Here is a 24,968-nt window from a genome sequence, read left to right as displayed (position 1 = left end):
AAGGCTAGGATGAGGCTGGTCACCTCCGGTTGACCTTGGGCAATGGAACAGATCTGGAGAGGGGCTACTCTGTAAACACAGTACAGTGTCTGGGCATTCAGACCAAGCAACCTTTAGTGGTGATGTAAGCATAGTTCACAGTGCCAGAGCAGACCCTGCCTTGATCTGTAGTCTACAGCTTCAGGAATAAGCTAATGGGGACTCAGAGACATACTGTGACATAAGACAGAGGAGTGGGGCTTCCGGCATCCATGCACCATGGAGGAAAGAGGCTTTCTGCCCAGGAAGTGAGCATGCTTCCCTCTGCCAGATGAAGAGAAAACCATGTTCCCACAAGGCTGTGTATGTGACTGTTGACCTCATGATCTGGATTAATAGATGGAAAAAATCAAGGTGAGGGAGTGGCAGTTCTCAGTAATAAATAAACAAATAGTAAGTGGATATCAAATGGTACTGTAATAAATGACCAAGTGCACAAAACTTCACCTAAAGTGGCAAGTGGTCATACTGAGTTGGCCAAGAGTTGAGGTTCTGAACATTTGGGCTTCAAGCAATGAAATCTGGCATTACCGTGACAGCCTGGATGAAGCAAGTCACGAGATTTGGCGGCATCTTAACGTGAAAACATTGGAACCTCTCTGACGGGGTGCATGGGGTTCTGTGGAGCCAAGTTCCGAAGTCCATACTCATGTTTGCCCCTCGGCCCCCATTGCCCGACTCAGAGAGACACGGGCTCCTGCTACACGTGCTCCAGTGTCGGGGAAGCATTCAGGGCTTGGCTGGGGACTGGCGCCCTATCATCACGAACCTGTGAACTCCAGGAAAGTCTGTTGGTAGCCCCTGCAGAACAGGGCAAGACGGAGGACAGGGTCCTTCTGGGAGCTTCTGTTCAGGGCCCACCGTGTACACAGCCTCGTTGCTTCCTATCAGCATTTATTTCCAGGAGCGGAGCGGCTCTCTGCAGCATCACGGCTAAGGGGGCAGGATCAGGGGAGGGCCTCCCAGGACACCGCAGGCGGCCTGTATGGCTGGCACCCCACCGCTTCTCTGGGCCTCAGCCCCAGCCACAGGGGAAGACAGGATGGCTCTGGCTCGGGTCAAGCAATCCCCACGGCGTCTCTGGGTGGTTGGGGTCTCCTTTCCAAATCTGTGGCATGGACACTTCTGTGACTTCTCACTAGTGCTGGTGTGACCTTTAATTCCAGGCCCTTCAGCATCTGATGTGGGGTCCAGAGAGGCTCCTGTTCCTTTCTGGAGAGCCTGAAATCCACACGGACGGACGCACTGAGCTGGGACTGGGCCTCCAAGGCCAGCCAGGGCAGCCCTGCCCCCAACATGGCACTCTGCCTCCCTTCCTGCCCACCACCAGGGAGTGAGACCTCATGACAAGGACTAGAACAATGTACAGTCGGGCTCGTCTGAGCCATTTCTCCGTGAGGCCTCGGCCTTGGCCCACCCTGACCTTGTCCTGCCCACGAGCCCTGTTCTAGTGGGAGTCACCCCCCCTTGATATCTGGTCAAGTTCCTCATCCCTCACTTTGGTGCTGAGTCTTTGCAGGAGTCCTGTTGACCGCGTCAGCAAGAACCCCTTCCCTGCAGCTACAAACCCCCGTTTGTCCTTGTTGGATTCAGAGCTGAGCTTGAACTCTCCTATTTTGTTGGTCTTGACTCCTTACTGCAATAATTTTAAATAAAGTCTTCCTTATTGTTTTAACCAGATCAGAAAATAATTCTCCAGGCTGGTGCTCTGCCAGACCCCAAGTTTTCTCTGGAACACAGTGAAAATACTTGCCAAGTAGGAGCCAAGGGGCCTGAGACAGAGGAGAGCGAAGGGGCGGGAGGCGGCTGGGGGGCAGTAGGGGGGTTGGCAGGAAGGTCAGCAAGAGGGGTGCCTTTCTGCTGACGGTTTATTATGAAAAATTTCAAACATGCGACAAAGTTACAAGCATTTTATAACAAACACCTGTACACACTCACCACCTAGGTTCTGCTATTAATATTGTACTTCACGTGATCATGTCTATCCATCTGACCATCTCTCCATTCATCCATCAATCCAGCTTTTTGACACATTTAAAAGCAAGTTAAAGACATCAGCGTTCTTCACCCCTAAACAGTTAAGCATGCATAGCATTAACTAGAGGTTCGTATACATTCACACCTTTTTTATTGGCTATAAAATTTGCCTAGCGTGAAATACCCGAATCTTAACTGTATAGTCTTGACAAACGCAGACCCCTGTGTGGCCCACACCCTGTCAGATACAGAACATGACCTTCACCCCAAAGGCTCCCTCACCCCTTCCTAGGGAGTCGGGGCTCTTGCCCCGAGACACAACCACTGCCTGACTTCTTTTTCATTATAGATTAGTTTTGACTATTCTAGAAGTTTATATAACTGGAATTCTACAGTATGTCCATTTCTCTGTGTGGCTTTTTTCGCCCAGCCTGATGTTTTTGAGATTCATCCCCGTTGTTTCTGTCGTAGTAAGTCCGCCTTTGGCTGCCATGAGGCGCCTCCCCTCAAGGCTTGGGAGGGTCTGATCGCCCTGCTGCACAAGGAGGCGACTCCGGGTTGCTCAGACTTCTGCTGTTCCTTCCTCTTTTCTTCCTAACAGGGAACAACTTCCCCCCTCTGAGCTAGTTCTTATTTTTTAATAAATGTTTCGACCATCAGTAGAGGAAAACCTGATTTTAAAAGACAAAGAGCGGATTTATTCAACTTTCCTTGATATCTGAAAATAAAAGTTCTTTTAAAAAAATCAAGTTAGTACAGTATGTTCTTTATAAAAGCAATTAAGAAAACAAAAGTATATAAAGAAGACAAATTATGTGTGTGTGACTGTGTGTAAACGTGAATGCACACACACATTTTTCCACACAGACCACGTGATGATTGTAACCCAGGGCTGCTCTTTCACTGTTGTTTTATCATGAGCATTTTTCATAGTGTTCAATCGTCTTTGAAAGCCCTGTTTTATTCCCTGTTTCAACTAGTTATTCCATAGTTCAATTTTTTTCTCTAAAGGTAGACTTTAAGGCTGTTTCCAGTTTTTTTTTTCTTTTCTATGATGAATAGCATTGTGATACACACTATTATAGGGAAAAAACTCTTGGTGAATATTTTGTATTGTGTTCCTTCTAGAATTGGATTATAGGATGAGAGGCTACAGAGATTTTTTGGATACAGACTGCCAAATAGTTCTACATAAAGATATGCCTAAATCAGGTCAAAGTAGTAAAGAGAATGTTCTAGTGATTTATTTTGTACTTCATTTGTGAATATTTTCAAGGCACTCTATTGTGTGTTTTTCTTCTTTCCTCTCTTACCTACTAGAATGTAGTCCTGCTATTTTTGTCTGTTTTATCCACTGCCACTCCCAGGGCCTGGCACATAATGAGTCAGTAAGGATTAGCTGAATTAATAAAGGGACTGGATTCATGCTCTTAAACTTGTTTTTTTTTCTGAGAAAATGATGTCAACATTTCCTCCCACTATAGCTGAAGTCTTGCAGAACTGGAGTTAATTCTTTCAGGAAGACAGGGAAGGGAGAATTTCCAGGACACATGGAAAAAAAGAAGTAAAACTGAGAACATACATTACACTACTTGTTTTTACTGTCTCGGAAATTATAGGAAATGAAATCTGTCTGGGCGTCAGGGTTGTATCAGTGGGGTAGAAAGGAGGCTGACACAGTTTAGGTAAGTCAAGCAAGGGCAGAACACAATTCTGTGGGAATAGCTGGTAACCAGAGTGCCGGTGATTGAGGGGCAGATGCCACTCTCCTCTGGTTCTTACTCAGCCTGCACATAAACATGTTTTCTGCACCGCCCGGACTTCACAACAGCAGACATGCTTCACACTCAGATACTGAAGGTCTGATGGCTGTAGGCAAGTGAACCTAGCAGAGAAAGTGATTTGGGAACAATAAGTCATTTTCAGTGACAGGCACCACTGACTGATTTATGTCTAACTCGTCCAAGAAGAGGGATTTTCTGCAAAGAACAGGTGTTAGCCTGAGTCCCCTCCGGACCCCGATTGCCTGTGAGGTGACAGTGGGGTCCGATCCCCCAGGGCCACACTGGCATGCTTACACCTACAGCAGCTCTAATAATTGAAATCAGTCAAAGGGAGAAATAAAGTTTAAAACTCGTTTATTGCTTACAAAACTGCAGTCCGGCCCATCTCTCTCTCCTGCGCCAGCAGCAGCAGAAACCGGGCCTCCCCTCACTGCTCAGGTACAGATGGGCCTCCTGTTGCCCAGGTAATTACCCACTGATATGGAGATGCCCTTCTCCACCCCTGTGGAAAATGCAAATGAACTAAAGCCATACTTCTTTCCACCCCTGAACGCCTGTTGATATGCAGATGTAACAAAGCCAGGCGAGCTATTCTGGAAATGTTATGATTTTACCCACACTGAGGAACAAGCAATTCACAGTGAGCCATAAACTACCCAAAACTGTGCAACTTCTCTATCATTCTGAAATCCTTAAATAACACTTTCAGACACCTGGCTACTCTTCTCAAACCCAAGTGAGCAAAGAGCAGTGCAGTGCAAGTCTCAGGACCGCAACTCTCCCCTTCCTGCTGCCCCAGAATCTGTCCCTGTTAGCACAACTGAAGGACCAGACCTGCTCTAACATCCTGAGGAAGTTAATTTGCAGCCTCCATGACAATGTGTTATGCCTCGGCCACATGAGAGGGCACCTGACATACGAGCTCTTTATATATTTTGGATATTAATCCCTTATCAGATGAGTCATTTATTGGAATATTATTCAGCCATGAAAAGAAAAGACATCCTGCCATTTGCATCAACATGGATGGAGCTAGAGGGTATTATGCTCAATGAAATAAGCCAAGCAGAGAAAGACAAGTGCCACGTGATTTCACTTATTTGTGGAGTATAAAAACAAAGCAAAACAGAAAGAGCGAAACAGCATTACACTCACAGACACTGAGAAGTGACTAGTAATTACCAAGGGGAGGGGACTGGACAGGGGTGGGGAGAGGGGGACTGTTGAACCACTGTGATGTACATTTGATAAAATTAAAAAATAATTCATATATGTATACACAGTATGATGACAATTATTTGCTGACTCTTTTGAGACTATCTTGCAGGTATTTTTTTTAGCTCACACAAAGACAACTTACTAACAGAAAACAACAATTTGAGGAGTCCTGTTCGTGGATGGCCACCACGTAACCCCATTCCTGTGGTTGCCGTCAGAGGGAATGGGGCTGATATCCTTGTAGGTAAAATGAGAGTTCCTGTGGCCAGGATTCTCACCTGGACCTGGTTGACTAGCTCACTGCACACCTGTGGGCAATTTGACTCTATATAAAGAGCTCCACCCAGCGCTCTTAGCGCAACATGGTGGCAGGGCTGCAAAGCTGCAGGACAGCAGAGCAGAGGCTGGAGTGGTGGCAGGGCCGAGGACAGAGGCCCAGAGGATGGCTGAGCAGGACAGCTGTGCAGAGAGGCTGTGTGGGACGGCTGTGCAGGCAGAGAGGCCCAGAGGCAGAGACCAGTTTGCTGCATGCAGACTCCCTCTGAGTGAATGGGATTTCAGTGACTGACCTGCCACCTGGAAATAAACTTGTGTATAACCCTTTTACCCCAAGAACGTTCTGCTGTCAATGTCTTTGGTCACACTGAATCCACAGCAAACTTGCCCAGGGCTGAAACCCATCAGCAAGACAATCCTTACTCTGCCCCTCTTCATTCCTGAGCAGACAAGGGCCCTGAGGGCTGCCTGGGCCCCAGGTCCATGGGTTCTGGTCCGTTTCCCAGCTGCTTGCACCCCTGGGCTGCATCCTGGCCACCAACCTGTGAGCAAACCGGAGGCCTCGCCTCCGTCAGCCCTCACACTCACCCAACCAGCCACACGGCAGAGTTTCCTTGTCAGAAAGATTGGTGACATGGACAAAAGTCACTGAAGGATGCAAAGATGGGGCAGACACCAAATACATTTTCTCCTTCAGCCGTGCGAGGCGCCAGGCTGATGACCTGCTCTTCCTCCTTTCGTCCCCCTGGTGAGCTACATTCCTGGGCATCTTCTCCAGAGCGCCACCAAAAAGTGTAGCTCGCAGGTATTATGGCCCTTTTTCACTAAATACTTCTGCCTAACAAAGAAGTACCTCAAGGAAAGGACTTTTCTTTATTATACAATCACAGCATAATGATAAAATTCAGGGAATTTAACATCTATGCACTATGACTATCTAATAGTCTTTTTTTCAAATTCTTCCAGTTGTCCCCAAAATGTCCTTCACAGCCTTTTCTCCCTTGTGGCTCAGAGTCCAGCCCAGGATCCCACTTGGTGTTTGGCCGTCACGTCTCTTTACCTTTCTTGAATCTGAAACAACTGTTCAGCTTTGTCTTCCATGTCATTTACATTTTTGAACAGCACAAAACAGTTTTTAAAAAATACTATTATATGTATGTTATTATATTACAATAATTTTTGTCTCTCCAATGGTTTCTCGACAATTAGATTCAAGGTGAAGATTTTTGACAGAAGCAGCACACGGGCAGTATCAGGAGACGCGTGATATAGGAGTGTCCCTTCCCTGGTGACATTCACTTCAGTCATGTGTGTAAGGTGGTGTCAACCAGTCTCCCCAGGTATCTTGCTCTCTTTGTCACTGAGAAGTCATCGGTGGGGACAGACCTTTGGACTCTGTAAATGTCCTGGTCTTCAATCATTTTTCTCCAGTGGTTTTAGCATCTACTGGTGATTTTTTTCTGCAATTATTATTATTATCATCATCATTATTATGTGATTACCTTCCAGGCTTTTAAAATGTAGCTCCCAGCTGAGGCTCCTGCTTGCTGTCGGTGGGGCCCTGCCTTTAGGGTCAAGGCAGAGCCCCAGATGCTGGTGCTGCTGTGTCTAAGTCGGCCACAGGGTTGTCTGTACTCCCTTTCCTCCGAGCAATATGAGGCTCTTTGGAAAGTTTGGCCCCTTTACAAGGCCTGAGGGTCCTCCAGCAAATGCCACTTACAATGGCTCCCTTTTGCTTTAACCATCAGTTGAGGTCTACAGACCTTAGATAGGCTGGCTGGATTCTGCAAGTGGGTCAAGACAGTAGTTTACATTTAGAAGCCAGTGCTATGCCTGAAATATACTAGTGTGGCTGCTTTGAAAAGTGTGTAAGAGGGACAGGTGACCACCCGTGTATGGGCAGCCCAGACCCAAAGAGGAGTCAGAAAGAATTCTCCTGGAAGCAGACCCACACCACCAGCCCGGCTGGGTCCCCGGGGCTGCCGAGCTGCTCCTAAGTGTGGCTGCTGCCAGAGCACTGGGCAGGAGGCCCCAACCTCAGGGACAGGCCACAGGCCACGCCTCCTTCTCTCCCATCCCCACCCCACCCCTTCTCTGCCACCAGTGGCCCCCTGCGCCCTGCAGGAGCAGGCAGAACAGCCCCCACTCTGTGGCCTGGGGGCTGGGGAGGAGGCTCACAGGCTGCCTGAGGTGGATGCACCTGAGACCTGGGTTCCTGAGATGGCCTGCTCACAGCCCTGACAGTGGTTCCCGCCCTCTGGGCTGCTTTTGGGGGCCAGGCAGCACCCCAGGTTTCCGGGCAAGTGCTTGGTGGGGCGCCAGGTGTCCATGGTCCTCAGTCTCCTCAGGTGATTCTGGACCAAGGCATGAGTGGCGAGGGCCACAGGCTGGAGGCAGAGCACGTGTGATGGGCCAGGGCATCCGTCCTCAGGCCACAGCACACGAAGGGTTTAGCTGAGGGCGGGTGACTACTGGCACACTCCTTCCCAGGCAGACACAGCTTTGCATGGGGTGCACCAAACCCTTGGGTAGGCAGGGTGAGGCAGCAGAGGTGGGGTGACCTCGGGGCCATCAGAGCCGGGCGGCACTGCAGCTGGACACAGATGTCACACAGCACTTCATGAAGTTCCTGGAACAAGGCAATCCTCTCTAATGCATTGATGCACACATCCACATCCTACCAAATACTTTTATTTTTATAAAAACCCTACTCACTGAATCTTAGGTGCAAGTCCTGTGAAAGTAGCAGACGGCCCACCTCACAAGTCCCCACCTCTCAGAGCATGTGGCTGTGGGGAACTGGACCGGCTGTTGTGGAATTCCAGATGAAGGCACCCACCTTCCCTTGGCTGGGTAAGGGCCCAAGGACTCTGGGGATGTGAGACCCAGAGGTCTGTGCCAAAAAGGGTCATCCTATGAATAGGTACGTTTCTTCCTAAAATGTCCACCAGAGTGCTTAGGAAATTTAATTCTCTCTCCCCGTGAGGCTGTGAGAATGGGTAGAAGGCAGGGAATGACACAGGAAGCGGGGGCGACCTGATGGGCAGGGGAGAGCAGGGGAGGAGGGCCAGGCAGGGCAGGAGGGCCTCCAGGCGAGCTGCCGCTGGCCACGTGGTTCCAGGGCCTGTCCGACAGTCCAGGGAGACATTACCTCTGATTTCTAGATATCGAAATGCAGAGCTGGAGAAGGTCAGTCACTTTCACAGTCCCTGGGGCAGAAAGGGGATGTGAACCAGCCCTGTTCCTCTTCTGTGGAAGCGGGAAGCCGGCTGGTGTTGGAGACCACAGGGCCTGGAAAGTGATGGGAGAGGCTGAACAGGGAACAGAGAAAGGAGCGGTAATTCCCATCCCCAAGGTCTGCAAGAGCGAAACGAAACGAATCACGCCACACAGGTGGGGCTCGCTGCGCATTCCTCAGGAGCGTGAGTGCAGATCTCACATTTCGTAATGATTCAGCTGTTGGTGGTGTGGAGAGCCTGACCTGGAGATCGTGAAAACAAAACAGTGGTTGATGGGAAGGGGCTTCCTCGCCCAGTTGTGGAATCCCTCACAGATTCCAAGTGGATTCCTTAGGCGCTGAGAATTCTCCACGTTTAATCTGGCATTCTGCCTTGGCTGGCCTGGGTAGGTGCCAGCCTCGTCCCTTCCTGAAGGTAAATTTCTCGCCGTGAGAACAGAAGAGGGCAGCATAAAGGATTGTCGGCCTGCCCGCTTGTCCTGCAGGCTGAGCAGCAGAAATCTCACTGGCCTTGCTGCCCGGTCGCCTGGGTGGGAAAGGGGCAGGGTTGTGGGTACAGGCCTTCCCTTTACTGCAGACGTGGGAAAACAGTGCTTGGTCATCACTGGGGAATGGCCTGGACTTTGCTAAACACATAGCCCACCCACAGAATGGCACCCAGACACAGGTTTTGTTTCTGGGCTTCACATTGCACATGTTCATCAAGTGCTCTTTGAGCAGAAAGCTCTGCAGGCCCTCTGTGCGGTTGCTGAGAAGTCAGCCCTCCAGGCAGGGTCTCCTGCCAGAAAGTGGGGGTTTCCTCAGTGGCTTCTCTTCCTGGATGGGCACTGCAGGCCTGTTTCCCATGTCTTCTTTCACTTCCTCCCTGAGAGACTGGAGCAAAATGCCGAAGCTCTCCCACCATGCAGCAGGAGTCCAGCCTTCTGCTTTCCCCCTTGCAGGGAGCGTGCTGCACAGGGCTGGCCCACGTGGGCAGGCACCGTCCCCGGGTTGTCCAGGTGGGCTAGCAGTCAGATGGAGCAGGAGGTCAGCTGTGCGGTCTGCAATCAGAATTTCCCAGGGAGACCTGCCCCGGAGGTGCCGGGTGCTTGCTGGGGTGGGCCGAAGCTCCTCCTTCTGCTGGGTCTCCTTCCCTGCAGGTGCCTCTCCGGAGAGGAGACAGGGAAGTACTGTGATCTGGGGGAATCCACGCATGAAGTTCCCAGCACAGTCTCACTGGGGGAAACGGGGCTGGACCGTCACAAGCTGACAGATGACAAGATGTCATGACACAGAGGCTGTCCATAGCACAGGGGCGCTAGGCTGGGACAGGTACCCTGGTGGGCAGGCAGTCTCTAAGCTGAGTCTGTCCCTGCCGAGAGCTGGTGGCAAGCTGAGCAGAGCTGGTGAGCAGCCCCAGGACGGGATGGTGGGTGCCCATGAAGCCTACCCCAGTCTGGGGGCTGTGGCCTGGGGCTTCACAAACATGAATGTGCACGTGAACTGCCCGTGGAGATGGCAAAAATGCAGGAGCTATTCAGTTGCTCTGGACTCTGTGTTTCCGATCTGCTGCCAGGTGACTGACGCCAGACTGTGTGCACGCTGAGCATCAGAGCTGTGGGTGCAGCCCTGGCCTGGGCTGGAAGCACCATCTGAGCACCTGGCGGGGCCGGGATACTGCTTGGATGATCAGCTGGTTTCCTTGGCAAGCCTGGCACTCAGAGGTGAATGTAAACAGGCCCACATGGCTGAAGCTGAGCTCCAGTGTCAAATCTGCAGTGACTAGCCGTCAGCCAGTGCCGGTAACAAGCAGGAGTGAGGCCTCAGCCACGCAGCACAGAACGCATGCATTTCATGTGAGCTCATAAAGCAGTGGCTGCAAACTGTGGCCACTGATGACTCTGAAGACTCCGGCCGCTCTGAATCCAGCAGCTCGGTCACCAGAAATGCACGGAGGAAAGAAGTCCCCTTCAGAGCGCCTTTTGCTGACTTAGGCTAGTGAAACTTAATTTTTCAGATCTTTAGCCAAGTCTAGTACTTTATTTGAAATTTATGTACCGAATTTCTGTAGCTTTAATGTTAAATTTTTGGACGTTAAGTTTGGAATGGGTGTACAAAGAGACAAGGACATTCTAAAAGGGAGGGGGCGGTGCGGCGCCCGGCTGCTGTGCGGTGCTGGGGCCGCCCTGGTCCCGCGGCACAGCGGCGCTGACCGTGTGCCGCCGCCCGGACGCGGCGGGCGCTGCGGCCCGGCCAGGGGCTCTGCGACACCGGCCCCGGCGCCCTCCAGCCTGAGCTCTCTCTTGGCTATTCAGGCGGCCCCTGAGTTTGAACAGCTCATTTCCTCCCAAATCCCTTCTCTCTTAAGGCACCTAGGGCTGGTTTCAGTTGCCTGCCGGGCTCTGTGCTCCCCTCCTTTAAAGAACCCCATTACAGGCTTAGAAAACAGCACGATTCATTTCCTCAAGTTTTCTACCACAAACTAGTGATTCGGGGACTTCTGGGATTTCTGATAATTTTCAGTATAATGACATTGCTGCCATTATAAGCCATAATTAGAACTCAACGACATGCCATTTGGTGTGATCCCTAGAGCATGACTTGTGTGTATTAAGTAATTCGTGAAGAGCTTGTCCAGCCACCGAGTGCTCACTGGCTGGAGGGCATGCGTCCAGCCGGGTGTTGGTCCACTGGCTTAAGATCCAGATGCACGAGGTCCCAGACGGCGGCAGGGAAGGGCCGGTGTCCTCAGCCAGTGTCTGTCGCTCCATCGGACTGCTTTCTCACACCGACTTGCAGATGATCGCAAACCCACCCCGGGCAGCTGTTAGGCGTCCACAGGACGTTGCTCCTGCAGTTTTAGGCACATCCACGCTAAGCTGAATCCCTGCGTTGCGCTCATGGGTGGTCAGCCATCACCCTCCAATGAATGTTTCCGAATAGGGGCCGTGGAAACGCTCTGGGATTCCAGGGGAGAGGAAATCGCCATGGCGCTAGCTGCACCTTTTCAGTTCCAGCTGGTCACCTCGGCACAAGGGCTGCGTGGACAGTACAGCAGCCTGGGCAGAAGCAGGAGGGGCTGCGTGTAACTTGCTCTCTGCTGTCCCCAGGGACAGGGAGATGCACCAGCTTCCCTGGCATCTTGGGCACAGGGACAAGACAAGGCTGCCTTAAACCAGAACCACTGAATCACAAAGGTGAGCGGCTCATCACCATCAACTGGAACTTACTTGTGTGAAGGTAAAAATTAACAGCTTAACGCCTTTAATGCCGGACTCCAACCCCAAATTCCTCCATTGTTTGATGAGGTAATTGGAGGAATTTCAGGTTTCCCAAAGCCCTGGTGCCATTAGGGGTCTAGGGAGTGCTGGCAGGTCACCAAGGGGGACACACGTGCGCACACCCACACACTGTCCTAGGAGCTGGTGGGCTGGGCCTTCTCAGTTAGGCTGTGCTGTGTCTAGGAGAGGCCACTCTTTGTGGCCTCCATGTGGCCTGTCCACTTTTCCTCCTGGGCCTCTGGTTCCACCTGTGCTGTATGGAAATGCGAATCTGAGGCTGAGGCCTCAGACATGCTCAGGAGCCCCACACAAGCTTGGCTGGGTGAACGGGGCCTCACTGGGTCTCTGTGATGCAGGGCTTGCTGGAGCTGGACGCCTCCGACGCCTACCCTGGGCCCTGAACTTGATCTTGTTGCCCCACAACCCCACGCATTGCTCAGCCCCTGGGACTGGTTGCACCTCCAGGCCTTCTCATCCGGCTGGGACGTGGCATCTCAGGCATTGAAACAGGGAGGATGACCAGGACATGCCTAACTCCTGGCCCACCTTTCTTTATCCCAGCAAGTTGTGATTACTGAGAATGATCTAATAATACCTGGAGCTGGGAGCCTAGAGAAAAGAATGTAGGTGAGGCCAAGGGTGTGTGTACATGTTTCTAGTTTGCAATTTCATTTAATTTCTGTTCTTTCTTATCTGGCTCACATATAAAGTAACTTAAATTGGGACTTTAAACATTTCTTGTCAACAGCCTTGTTATCAAGTTCTTGCTCTCATGTGGCAAAAGTAAACTTTTTTCCTGCATCTCATTTCTCTGAACTCACCTTCCTTTTCCCTTTATTTCTCTCTCCTAAATGCTCGGGCCGTGTAAGGAGCAGGGACACCCAGGCTAGAGCAAGAGTCTCCGGGGGTGTGTGGGCCCACACATGCTGAGGCCTGGCAGGCCCCTTAAGTAGTAGGGTGGCTGCAGGGACTACAGACAGGAAACAGTCTAAACGGCTTCAGTGGGAGAGAAGTGATTCAAAACGCACCCCGTGTCCTTGTGAGGGGAGTGCGCTATGTGGTGGTTACACAGAACAAAGCATTTTCTGGTGGGTCACATCTCTAAACTCAAGGGGAAGCCCGTCTGGGTCTGTGAGACACGTCCTGTGTACACGGTTGGTAAGGTATCTGCAGGTTAAGTGGATGTGTGGCTGTGGTTTTAAGTCAGCTCTACGTGGCCATTCTCCTTTCCTTCAGGGCTTTCCTGGACCAGTGTGTAAGTGCGTGGGGTGTGGGGGTTCCCAGTGCCATGGGGCTAAGTCTAAGCCAGCTCTTCTCCCTGCAGCAAGCACAGGATGATGAAGCTGTTTCAGATCAAAGAAGAGGAAGGAGGTGGGACAACTAAACACAACTGATAACCTGCAAGTTAAACAATACATATCTTCCGTCTCTCATGATTGTGCTTAGGGTCCTGAGCTGGCTTAGAGAGCGTCCTTGTGCCTCGGAGTGTTTAAGGGGAATGGGCATCACGTCTGCCAGTTTCTCTCAAATGATTCAGAAAATCCTAAACAGTTGAGCCTTGAACTACATGGGTTTGAACTGCAGAGGTCTGCTTATACATGGATATTTTTCAATACACAGATTTTGTAACTGGAGGTAAAGCAGCAGATTCCATCAGTGGTTAGTAGAAATGGAAAAGGAAAAGCCCAGGTGGGGCTGAAACTCAGGACCTTGGGGTCATCGGCACCACACACCAGCCCCCTGAGATAAACGGACCAGAGAGAGACAATGGGACCTGGGAAGGCGGAGGAGCGGGGCTGGTGACCCGGGGTGGGGGGGCAGCCCGAGAGCCCACAGGGGGGCCAGGCTGGCAGGACCAGGGAGCTGCAGGCTCACCCTCGGCTGGCTCTCTTCTGGGCTGGAACTACGCCTCCCATTTTTTCCATTTCTCAGCTTTTTGTTTTATCTGAAGTTAGTCAACTTGTTTCATATACAATAGGCTATTAGTCATCAAGTGTTTGAGGGCCTAAAAGTTATACTCAGATTTTGGACTGTGCCAGAGATCAGCTCTCCCAGCCCCTGCTTTGTTCCCGGGTCGGCTGTGATTGTGTGTATATGTATAGGAAAAGGAGGATAAAGCGAACGTGGCAAAATTTGAACAGTTAGAGAATCTGAGTGAAGGGTAAAAAGGAGTCCTTTGTATTATTCTTAAAACTTTTTAAAAGTTTGAAATGATTTCAAAATAAAAGTTACCAAAAAAGTAGATATTTAGCATAGAGTAAAACTCTGCATCCACATGGAGATGCCCCATCTGGGTCCTCAGCCAGGTCGGCTCAGGTGGTCAAGAGGTCATAGAAACCCACTTCATGGCCTTCCCGGCATCACGTGGGGTGTTTGGAGATGCGCAAGCCATCTCCCCAGTAAGTTTCAAGGCAGCCAATTATTAAAGATCAATGTCCTCGGCTTCCACACCCTCAGCTGTTTCCCTGCAGCAGTGGGATAGGCGGCTGGGGGACGGAGGGGCTGTAGTGGTTCAGGGGGTGCAGGGGCAGAGGGCTGAGAAAGGGTCTTCCACGTCTGTCAGACTGTGTCATCTTGCCCCCTCCTGCACGCTGCCCACCAGGGGACGGGTTCAGGGCCATTTCCCACTCCTTCCTCCTGCGTCTCCTGGGTGTGGGTGGGTCTTGTGGGGAGAACCTGTGTGGCTCAAGGGTCAACTGTGTAAGTTCTTCTGAACCATTTGAGAGAAAATGGAGGAAGCGATGCACTTCCCCCTTAAACACTCCAAGGCACAAGGATGCTCTCTGAGCCAGCTCAGGACCCTGATCACAGTCGTGAGAGAACGCAGATACATAGTGCCTGACCTGCAGGTCATCAGTTACGTTTACTTGTCCCACCTCCTTAGTCTCCTTTGACCTGAAAGAGCTTCTCAGTCGTTCTTGTCTTTAGGATCTTTAATTTCTCAAGACTATGTATGGGACTGTAACTTCACAGAATGTCCTCAGTGTGAGTTGGCTAGTGGGTTAGCTTCGGGCGATCATTGTTGGTGGGAGATCACAGACGTGCCATGGCGTCCTCAGCACATCACGCTGGAGGCCTGCTTGTCCCAGGCTGAGAGAGGTTAGCTTTGGTCTCTAGGTTCTGATGGTATTTGCAGGGTTTTCCACTCTGAAGTTACTATGTCCCTCTAATAAGTAGTACATGGGACAATACTTTGAAAGTATGTTTATATCCTCCTTTTTATCTAACTTTTGCTTTCTAGCCTTGGCCCAGTGATAATTCTTACCTAGTCAATGGTAATGACAGTTGTTAAAGGTGATGTTTCTCATTTCACCATTTCCTCTACATTTATTAATTGGCATTCATTCTACTGTGAAGAAGAGCATTCTCTTCTCTATCTATATCTTTTCGTCATCACCGTCTGTCTATCATCTATCTGACTTGTGATTTCTTATCCCACTCAGTGAGTGACCGTCTTTTATCACCATTTATCCGCATGTTTGAGTTGACTCACGGGAGCCCCTTTAGGCTGGTTGTGTCCTGTGGGCAGGTCCCCCTAATACTTTGAGCTTGTCCTTACTTTCTGATGCAACAAAAAGTTCTGGGTTCATATTTCACTTTCCTTAGGTGGAATTTATCGCGAACTGTCTTCAGAAACCATTATCTAGGTGCTAAGTGTGCTCATTGCTACTAGGACACCATTGTGTTCGAGCCAGTGGTTCACAACTTGGGGAATTACGTCTCTTGGGACATACTATCTGGAGACACCTTTGGTGGTCACAACCTGGAGGGAGTACGGTTGGCATCTAGTGGGCCGCAGGATGCCCACACGGCTGAGTCCTTAGGCTTGAAATGCCTACAATGCCCAGATTGAAAAACCGTGGTCTAGGCCCTCTAGTGGACAGAGCTGAGAAATACACAAGTGAATATGCTCACATAATATCCACGTTTATGGTTTCTAGTTATCTCTATCATCTATCCATCTATCTAATGATCTATCTATCTATCTATCTGTCTACCATCTATCTATATATCGTCTATCACCTATCATGAATCTACTAAACCTATGAGTTCTTATTTACACCAGTTCCAGCACAATAAGACTCATTCTAGTCCTTTCTTTGACAGTTATAAACCCACCCCGTTATTGTCAAATATTTATTTTCTCAATACTAGAATTCACAGAAAGCGAAACTTACCAGTGTTTTATAATTTATTTTCACATGACACTATTTCTGAAGGTTGCTGATAGATGTTAGCCAGCCTCCCACTCTCCCCACAAAAAGGGTAAAAGGATTAATACAATCTATGAAAGTTTGAAGAGAATTAACTGGATTTTTTACTGCAGATAGTTTGTTTCAATGAGCATTCTGGTGTCTATTGGTGTCTCCAAGAGGAGACTTTTGTATACAGAATATTTTCAATGTATTGGCTCAAGTAATTTTTAACACGTTATTAGGAGCACATTTTAACCCATCAAGCCACATTTGTGCTGCTTGCAAAATATTGTTTTAGTGTTTTCTTATCCTGTAAGGAATTTTCAAGGTTTTTCCATGAACACAAAGAGATTTATGCTTTGGAGATACTCCAATTGAAAAATATTTATAGAGTAGGTTCTTCCATAACACCGCCTTGTGAGACACAGCGCATGTACGTAGGGGTGTGCACGTGTGCATGCACCTGCATCCTTCCACGGGAGTCCAAGAGCTGTGTCTTACTGGTCTTGTGAGCCGGGCCCGCCCTCACTCAGGAGCTCCTTCATTGCCCTTGGGTGTCTTGTTGCCTTTTCCCAGGGCCTCTGGATTGGCACTGTGGTCTTCCTGACCTGCTGCGCTGCGGCCTGGAGGAGGGGCACCTTAGAGTAGCACCACATTGGAGACACACTCACTTGGCCTCATGTGAGGCTCAGAAAGACGAGTCTCCTGATTGTACATTGGGTGAGACATGCCCTTGCCTGAGTTTGACAATCAGGATATAAACAAGTTGAGGACAGAAGATTATTAACTGAGACTGGGTGAAGGAGAAAGAAGGAGGCAGAGAAGAAGAGGGTCAGGATGAGTAAGGGGGAAAGGAGAGGAGTCAAATCAAACAACCATACGGGATCTTCATAAGTCTCTTTCTTGAATGTTTTTCCTTTTCTTTCTTTTTAAAAGAGAAAGAGGATTTCCTACTAACTAGATAAGGACACCCCATGCTAATTTATATTGTGATGTAATTGGCTGGACAAATTTGGATCTGAAATGAAAAGCATCTCCAGAGCATGGATGTTTTATCGTATTTGGATGAAATTGCCAGAAAAACCTTCAAGGAGCCCTTTTCCACAAGCTTCTTTGGGCTACAAATAGAAATAAAATTTCTTACAGCACTTAGAGATGTCAGCTCTCTTCCTGTGACAGCTGTCATGGCCATATTCACCTGCTTTAGAGCTCCGACAGACTCTGAGTGACCTATGACATATGGAGAGCAACGTCTGCCCCGTGACGGTGAGTCGGGGAACCGAGCTTATAGCAAAGACAGGCGGAGGCCTCGTACTTGCTGATGACCTCGAGGATGTACCAGCTTTGCCCCCTTCACCACTGGGGACTGTCCACATTCACTGACAGACCATCAGGTGCTTCGGAAAAGATGTTTCTGCCAGCTCTGAGGTTTTGTCACACACACTGACAATAATATCCCTACAAACTCCAGTAACACGTTTCACAGGCAATGTTTTCTGCAAGGAATAAGGAGGCGTGGCCATGCCCGTGGACACCAGCAATGTCTGGCCTGCTCAGCCTGCAGACCAACCCCGCTGACTGACTCAAGGCCCCCTAGGTCCTCCGGAGCTGTCTGATGCTCTTCCAGGACTAACCCTACCCCTCCTGTGGCCCTGAGACACCAAATGTTGGTGTCCCTGTGGCGATGACACTCTCAGGAAGGGGTGGGGGTGGCTGAACAGGAAGGAGGCACTTCAGTTTGAGAGCGCCACTGTAACAGAATGCCACAGACTGGGCTTAAGCAGGAACATGATGTCTCACAGTTGTGGAGGCTGGCAGTCCGGGACCGAGGTGTCAGCAGGTTTTTCCCTTCTGACGGCTTTGGGGAAGACCTGCCTTGTTCTGTAGCTGGCCATCTTTACCCAGTGTCTTCAAGTCATTTTCCCTCTGTGTGTGTCTGTCTCTGTGTCTAAATTTCCCATTTTTATAAGGATATCAGTCATGTTAGATAAGGGACACCCTAATTTAACTTGATTACCTCTGTAAAGATCCTGTCTCCAAACATATTTACCTTACGAGGGACTGTGGGTTAGGGTTCAATACGGATTTGGTGTGGGGCCTGTAACACATGGAAAAGATTTAGAGTGAATCCCTCTGCTCCCAGTGATAGCTGTGTGTTGTAATTCTGGTGTGAGCCTGGACAAATGATTTAACTTTTCCAATCTTCCAGCTTTTTTTTGAAGTATCATTATAATACAATCTTATGTTGGTTTCAAGTCAACGACACGGTGGTTCACCATTCACCCACGTTATTAAATCCTTACCCCAGCTAGTGCGGTTACCATCTGTCAGCACAGGAAGATGTTACAGAGACATGGGCTGTGTTCTCCGTGCTGCACTTCCATCCCTGTGACCAACTTAAATTAGGGTTGGGGATTTTGTGCCCATGGTTCCTGTCCCTCCCCAATCCACCTGCCTCAACCCCTACCCCATGTTAACCACCAGTCACTTCTTAGTGTCTATGAATCTACTACTATTTTGTTCATTTTGTTTTGTTTCTATATTCTACAAATAAGCAGAATCATATGGTATTTGTCTTTCTCCACCTGGCTTACTTCACTGAGCATAATACCCTCTGGGTCCTTCCATGTTTTTTGCAAATGGTAGGATTACCTTTCTTTTTATGGCTGAATAATATTCCATTGTGTATATGTACCACCTCTTCTTAATCCATTCACTGATGGACACTTAGGTTGCTTCCATATCTTGGCTATTGTACATAGTGCTGTAATAAACAGGGGTGCATATGTCTTTTTGAATCTGAGAACTTGTTTTCTTTGGGTAAATTCCTAGGAGTGGAATTACCAAGTTGTATGGTATTTCTATTTTTAGTTTTCTGAGGAACCTCCATACTGCTTTCACAGTGGCTGGGTGAATTTACATTCCTACCAGCAGTGTAGGAGGGTTCCCTTTTCTCCACATCCTCACCAAAGCCTGTTGTTCCTTGTCTTTTGAATAGTGGCCATTCTGACTGGTGTGAGGTGATAGCTCATTGTGCTTTTAATTTGCATTTCTCTGATGATTAGTGATGTGGAGCATCTTTTCATGTGCCTGTTGGCCATCTGTATGTCTTTGGGAAAATGTCTGTTCAGGTCCTCTGCCCATTTTTTAATTGGGCTATTTGTTTTTTGAGTGTTGAGGCCTATGAATTCTTTATATATTTTGGACATTAACCCTTTATCAGATGAGTCGTTTAAGAATATATTCTCCCATACTGTAAGTTGCCTTTTTGTTCTCCTGATGGTGTCCTTTACTATACAGAAACTTTTTAGTTTGATATAGTTGCACTTGTTCATGTTTTATTTTGTTTCCCTTGCCCGAGGAGATGTGTTCAGGAAAAAATTGCTCATGTTTATATTCGAGAGATCTTTGCCTGTTTTCTTCCAAGAGTTTTATCCTTTCATGACTTACATTCAGGTCTTTGATCTATTTCAAGCTTCCCTTTGTGTATGGCATTAGACACTAATCCAGTTTTGTTCTCTTACATGTAGCTGTCCAGTTTTCCCAGCACCAGTTGTTGAAGAGGTTGTCATTCCCCCATTGTATGTCCATGGCTACTTTAACGTATATTAATTGACCATTTATGCTTGGGTTTACATCTGGGCTATCTATTCTGGTCCCTTGATTTATGGGTCTGTTCTTGTGCCAGTACCAAATTGTTTTGATTACCGTGGCTTTGTAGTAAAGCTTGAAGTTGGGGAGCGGGATCCCCCAACTTTGTTCTGCTTTCTCAGAATTGCTTTGGCTATTCGGGGTCTTTTGTGGTTCCATATGAGTTTTAGGATTATTTGCTCTAGTTCATTTAAAAATGCCATGGTATTTTTATAAGGATTGCATTGAATCTTTAGATTGCTTTGGGCAGGACGACCTCTTTCAAGTTTTCATCTGTAAAGTGATCTAACATTTTTTATTGGTCTCAAATTTGTTAATCAAGTAGTCTCTTCATGCAAAGAACAATTTACCAAAAATTCACTTTTCTTACCTCCAACTCAGAGTGGTTTTTCATTTCAGCATTCAGTATTTTGTAGGTAATTTTTAGATATAAATATGTAAATATGTCCCAACTTCTCCTAAACTTCAGATCTGCATTCCCAGCTCTCTGCTGCATGTCCCCATCCAGGTATCCAAAGCTTAAAACAAGTTTTGTTTGCCACAAATGAATCCATTATCTCACTTCATGTCACCATCCACCTGTTCAGAATGGAAGCTGCATCGCTCAGCTTTCACAACCAGGTGGCACATTTGGCCTCCCTGTGTCTTGTGTCTCTCGGGCTCCATTCCCTGGTCTGAGCAGTAGGCTCAGCCACCCCAAGCTTACACTGTTATCATAGCTACACAGTGAGGCATCTGAGTCTCTGCTCCTTTTGGGATATTTTATTGGTCTTCATTTAAAAAAATTAGAGAAAAGTATAACAGACATTCATGCACCCACACCAAAAATCACTGGGGCTGGCGTGTGCTTCATTGTATAACAAGCGCATCTGAAGTGACTGTGCCATGTTCCACTACTGCCAATAGTGGACGACGAGCATCCAGTGGCTCCACACTCTTATCTTTGGGGCTGTCAGTCTTTTTAATTGCAACTATTCTGGTGGATGAGTATTGCTTTTTTATTTCCCAGAGTGGCTTCTTTCCTCTCTTTTGTTGTGTGTTGGGGTAGAAGTTTTTACTGAAATCTGGTATCCTTGGCTGTGTGCTCATTTTAGAAAAAGAAGTAGGAAGTTGTTTGGAAACTCACTACAGAATGATCTGGCTGTTCTGTTCTGTTGGGGAACCCCTGAGGTTAGCATCACTGGCTTAGAAGAATTTAGGATCTTAGAATCGTCTTAGCCGGTAAATTTCTCAGAGGAGGTTCCCCTGCCTTCCTGCGTGGGGAGGGAGGCCTGGCTTCCAGGACCAGGTGGAGGGGGCTGGGGGCCCTCACATCCATCCACATCACTCACTCGGCACACCCTAGTCCACACACCCTCGGGCCTACCCTCCCCAGAAAACAACTCTCATGTTCTTTGAAAGGGACCTGTGAATTAATTGCCTTATTCAACTTACAACTAAGCCTATTTTACTTTCTGTTTTCAATCACCCTCAGAGACAACATACCCCATCAGTTCATGTTGTAAGTTGTTGGGTTTTTTAAAAAACCTTTTGTCACTTCCGGCCAGGATTCAGTTTCTTGCAAGTCCTGAGTCAACTGTTTTCATCCACTTTCTTCCAAAAGTTTCTCCTTTTCTATTCATCTGTGGATTTAGTCCCCTGAAAGGATGGAAAGAGGGAAGAAAGAAAAGAAGGAAGGAAGGAAGGAAGGAAGGAAGGAAGGAAGGAAGGAAGGAAGGAAGGGAGGAAGGAAGGAAGGAAGGAAGGAAGGAAGGAAGGGAGGGAGGGAGGGAGGGAGGGAGAGAGAGAGAGAGAGAAGAAGAAAGGAAAGAAAGAAAGAAAAGGGAATTTGCTCTCAGCTGAGTGGGGGATTCAGAAGGGACCAAGTTAGATGCGTGTTTCAGTCACGATTCTAATCCAGGATTTGGGTTATTTTCTTAAATAGATGACATAAGATACTATTGAAGAACTCAGTGTCTTGATGGCACAGTCATTAATTCTCCTCACATGTCAGAGGTGTGGCTGGAGCTGGTGGGTCCTGGGGGGCAGGCCAGGGGTTTGCTGGGCTTGGTTCTGAGCCACTGCTGCGGTGCACAGTGCGTGTTTCTCCTCAGGATACTGCTGAGCATGTTGTTGTTGCTAGAAGTGAGATCCCCCCCCGACCCCATTTCTAAATTCAAATTGATTTTTCCTAGTAGCTAGCGAAGCTATTGATGTTTGGATTTTTGCCGTGGATTCAGCCACGGCACTGAACACGGTTGCTGAACACCTTTATTGCCCCTCATAACATTTAAGTTGATTCTTCTGACCTTTATAAACATAGGAGAAAATCCACAAATAAGGATCATCCTGTCTTTTCTTATCCCAGAGTTTTAGCTCAATTATACATCTGTTTACATTTGCAGGGGGCTTTTCTTATGTGTCTTTTTACCCTGGGACTTAGAAGCCCACAGGCACCTAAGAATCAGTTAACAAGCATTGGCTGAGTCACTCTTTGTGCCTGCTTTGGGTCATGGTTTTATTTCCTTTGCCATGTGCATATTTTAATTACCAGGGATTATATAACATCTTGCAGTGTTCAAAGTCCCTTTTCTTTGCTTTGCTTCTTAAATGTCACATGCAGTGAGAGTTCTCATTCTGCCCCTATACAGTTAACTGAGCCTCAGAGAGACCTTACTACTTGTTCTCTCCGGTAGACCCTGCATCCACCAGTTTCCCCTCTCCCAGCAAGTCTTCATTCAGCCAGAGGCTGGGAGTGTGGCCACCGAGCGATCATGGCTGAATCACCTGTGGGCATTGAGCTGTGTTGAAGAACGTGACTTTGCCCAAGATCATGCCCCTTCCCCAGGGACTGACTCCTCCAACAAACGGTCTGTGCAGGGGCACAAAGGCCTGACTCTACTGCCTGAATAGGACACAGCCCTGTGGGACCCTCCCAGCCCCCTAGCTCTCCAGGGAACTGGCTGGAGCTGTCGTGGGGCTGCATCCCACCCTCCCTACCCCAGTGCCCAGCCCCGTGTCCCTGTCCCGTGCCCCCGTGTCCCTGCATCTATAGCTCACTCTTCAGCCAGCCTCTCGATGTGAGTCTCCACCTCCGAGTCTGTCTCCAGGAAGCCCTAATCGAGAGTGAGGAGTCAGGACCCCCACCGGGTTACAGAACTCTTTCAACTACAGTGAACTGGGTCTGTGTACCACTGAGGACAGGGCAGTTCTTGTCTAGGAGATTCCATATATCCCTTCCAGGGATGTGGGGTGACCCAGATGTTCTCAGATCAGAGACTTGCTCAAGGGAAAATGCCTCATCTGGGAAATTACCTGCTTTCAAAAATCTGTTCCTCAGCCTGGACTTCCCCCTCTAGTCCCCTCAGTGAAGGGACAGCCAAAGCTGCCAGCTGCACTGGGCTTTGTGGACATTTCCACTTACCTAGTCTCCCACGATCCACACAATGCAGAAAGCTGGGTGGGTCACACGAGCCCCTTTACTGATGAGGAGACAAGTGCGAGTGGGTTGAGGGTAAGAAGCCTGGTCCTGTAATTTTCAGCTGCCCCCCAACCCCTGCCACCACACAGGCTTCAAGGGAGTCCCCAGACTAGGGCTGTGACTTAGGGTGCATCGCCCCATCTCCAGTTGGAACATCCTGGCTGCAAGGAACAGGAGTCCTGAGAAATACTGACCTCTCTGGTGAGGGCACTGACCGTTGACCAGCAGTCGTGGGGAAGTGGGTCTGCAGAGCTGGCCAGGTGGCCGTGTGTCAGAGGGCCAGCCACTCCCTTCCATCTCCTCCGACTTCTCTGCACTCTGTTCCTGGGCACATTGCTCAGGACTGAAAGGTGGCCCTCCAGGCATCCTGTCCACACTGTAGCTTCAAAGGTCAAGAGGAGAAGGAGGTGGTCAGGGGGGGACAAGGGAGTGAAGAGAGAGAGAGAGAGACCTTCCCCAGACACTCCTCTTTTTATCCAGAAAGATGCTTTCTTAGAAAAGCCACAGCAGACTTCTTACACATCACTGGCTGGAATTGGGTCCTAGATGATCCAGCAGGTGACGAAAGGTAGGAATCAACAGTCTGGTACTTTCAGCCTTTGCAAGAAGAAGGAAGCTGGAAATGGCTGGTGGGGTTTCCGGACCAGAGTTCCTTGATGTGAGAGTCCTTGGAAGGCTTTTAGAAACTCCACTGAAGTCAGTATTTTGGATGTGTGTGGACAGGTGTGTGTGTGCGCACACACACTTCTGGAGATAACATCCCACATCTTTCATCAAATTCCTGGTGGGATCAGTGACAAACAAGCCATCACCATTTTTAGGTGGAGGGGCTGAAATGTAAATGTAACACAGTGAGCTTGCACTGAAATTAAATGCAGAGATTTATCACCTTGAGATTGATGTTCTTTTCTTTCAGCTGGGCAGCAGGCTGCTTCCTCTTAATATTCAATGAGAGTAAGAAGAGAGAAGAGGAGAGGATGACGTCAGGCTCACGGAGCCGAGCAGGAGGCCGCCTGCTGATCCCAGCCACTCAGCGGCAGCAGCAGTGTGCTCCCTGCCGGGACAGCGCAGTGAGGGACTGAGCAGCCTGAGGTGCACCATCCCCACAGGGGTGCGCGGTATTGCGGGGAGAGGGAGCAGCCAGAAATGTTAAGCGCCACTAAAAACAGGGAAAGATACATTGAACACTAAATGGATGCCATAAGTCAAGGCAACATGTGGAAACACTTTATGTTGAAAATCAACTCAGATTAAATTCTTAGCTCACTTAATAAGCAATTAAGCATACTATGTACATGCAGGTATGTAAATCATTCAAAAAGGGATATTTAGCCATAGCATTTGTTCATTTTTAAATGAAGACATATGAAGAATAACCCATAATCTCACTGCTCAAACACCTGTGGCTGATAGTAAAAACATAAGCACAGAGTTAAAATATTCAAATGGAACTGAAAGATGCAACATTTTCAGAAAGTAGCAACTTACTACCCACTTTACCTTTCTTCAAAGATAGCCACTGATAATTCCTTCTGCTTTCTAACAGGAAGAAGGCACAGCTGGTCTGCATGCAGCTCAGGCATAGTTTTGTTTTCACAAAGAGCCTTATATGACACACTGTATGTGCCTTGCTTTCAATAAAACAATGTATCCAAAAGTGCTTTCCATTTTAACACATCTGCTGCTATCTTAATTCCTAATGGCTAGGTAGTGTCCCATTGTGTGTGCACCACGACTAGTTACCTCGCCTCGGTGATGACATCAGGGCCGCCCTTGCCCACTGTCTGACGAGAGCTGGTGGTGGGACCGGTGGTGCCAGGCCCTGAGAGGGGCAAGCTGGGGTTGGCGTGTGACCTAGCCCTGGCCAGG

General features: G+C 48.6%; 1 long non-coding RNA gene across 2 annotated transcripts; it reads left to right on the top strand.

The window, feature by feature from the left end:
* The first annotated feature begins 10,910 nt into the window (after positions 1–10,910).
* On the top strand, positions 10,911–24,760 carry LOC140846487 (uncharacterized). Of its 2 annotated transcripts, none has more exons than XR_012125612.1 (3): positions 10,911–11,751; positions 24,016–24,191; positions 24,646–24,760. It is a non-coding gene; the product is annotated as an uncharacterized lncRNA (long non-coding RNA). The 2 variants fall into 2 exon arrangements; XR_012125613.1 differs by having other exon boundaries at positions 24,016–24,210; positions 24,646–24,715.
* The last annotated feature ends 208 nt before the right edge of the window (positions 24,761–24,968 follow it).

The sequence above is a fragment of the Manis javanica genome, chromosome 15 (assembly GCF_040802235.1).
Source record: "Manis javanica isolate MJ-LG chromosome 15, MJ_LKY, whole genome shotgun sequence".
Taxonomy (NCBI): Eukaryota; Metazoa; Chordata; class Mammalia; order Pholidota; family Manidae; genus Manis; species Manis javanica.
This window is presented reverse-complemented; position numbering and strand designations above follow the sequence as displayed.